Source organism: Sapajus apella, unplaced genomic scaffold (genome assembly GCF_009761245.1).
Source record: "Sapajus apella isolate SASKATOON/1434 unplaced genomic scaffold, GSC_monkey_1.0 scaffold12, whole genome shotgun sequence".
Classification (NCBI taxonomy): Eukaryota; Metazoa; Chordata; class Mammalia; order Primates; family Cebidae; genus Sapajus; species Sapajus apella.
In genome coordinates this window covers 26,213,059-26,214,702 of record NW_022436952.1, presented here as the reverse complement: position 1 = coordinate 26,214,702, position 1,644 = coordinate 26,213,059, and positions in this window count along the sequence as shown.

Genomic DNA, 1,644 nt, shown 5'->3' with positions numbered 1-1,644 from the left:
AAAAAAAAAAAAAAAAAAAAAAAAAAAGAAAGAAAGAAGTCGAATTCCTAGAAGCAGAGGGTAGAATGGTGGTTGCAAGGGATGCAGGGAGGGGAAACTGGGAAGGTGGTGACGACAGAGTACAAAGCTTCAATTATGCAAGATAAGTAAGTTCGGGAAATCTACTACATGGCATACTGCCTGTAGCTAACAATACTGTATTTTGTACTTAAAATTGCTAAAAGATTTTATGTTAAGTGTTTTTGCCAAAAAAAAAAAAAAAAAAAAAGAGCCACTTATCATCATCATCATTATCACAGAAGGGGACAGGAGGAAACTCTGGGAGATGATGATGGGTTTGATGGTAATGTTGGTTTCGCAGGCACATATTTATCTGCAAATTCATTGCGATATATACATTAAATATGAATAGCTTTTCATGTCAATCATGCCTCAATAAAAGTGGTTTTAAACTTTTTTTTAAGACTTCAGTATTAAATTGTCATTGAAAACTCCCCTGACCCTTTCAATCTCTGCACTCCTAGGCTTCAGTCAGCATTCTTCAACACTTAATTTCTGTTGCCACTGCAAGCTTCTTTTCCCAGTAGACACTGGGTCATAATAATAATCGTATTATAGGCCGGGCGTGGTGGCTCATGCCTGTAATCCCAGCACTTTGGGAGGCTGAGGCCGCTGGATCACACGGTCAGGAGTTCAAGACCATCCTGGCCAACATCGTCTCTACTAAAAATACAAAAATTAGCTGGGTGTGGTGGTACGTGCCTGTCATCCCAGCTACTCAGAAGGCTGAGGCATGAGAATCGCTTGAACCCAGGAGGCAGAGGTTGCAGTGAGCCGAGATCGTGACACCACACTCCAGCCTGGGCAACAGAGGGAGACTCTGTCTCAAAATAATAATAATAATAGTATTATCATACACTAATCCAGTGTTTATTGGTTACTCTTCCAATCATTTATCTTGTATTGACCTTTAATTTTCCCAAAAATCATCCACTCTAGATACTTTTTTTCACAATTTACAAATGAAGAAACTGAGACATAAAGAAGATGAAATAACTTTCCCGAGGTGACACATCTAGTAATAACAGAGACAGAACTGCAAACAACAGTGGTCTGGATCCATAGTCTGCGCTCTTAACAACTATTCTATACAGAACAGCCTCTCTACACAAAGTGTTGTGTGCTTGGCTGCAATCTCTGCCTAACTTCATTTTAAAGTGTGCCAAATGCATTTGTCTAAAGAATGCATTTTAAGTTGTAATAAATCAATGAAAAGCCAACAAGGATTCAAGATATGTACTATATGACCGAATTTTAAAAGGAAGAAAGAATTAAAAACTGTAGAAAGCGGTTAAAAAAACAACTGCAGAAAGGACGGAAAGAGGGAGGGAAGGAAGAAGGAAAAAGAAGGCTAGAAGGACAGAGAAAAGAAGGTAGAAAGAAAAAAAAATTGGTTTCAAAGTCACAAGAAATGACCAAAATTGAAAATCAAAACTCTACAAAATGCTGAGAAACGTTAACACATAAATAAATAATAAAGAAGTACACCAGGCCCATGGATCAGAAGACTCAGTATAGTTAAGATATCAATTCTCGGCTGGGCATGGTGGCTCATGCCTGTAATCCCAGCACTTTGGGAGGCTG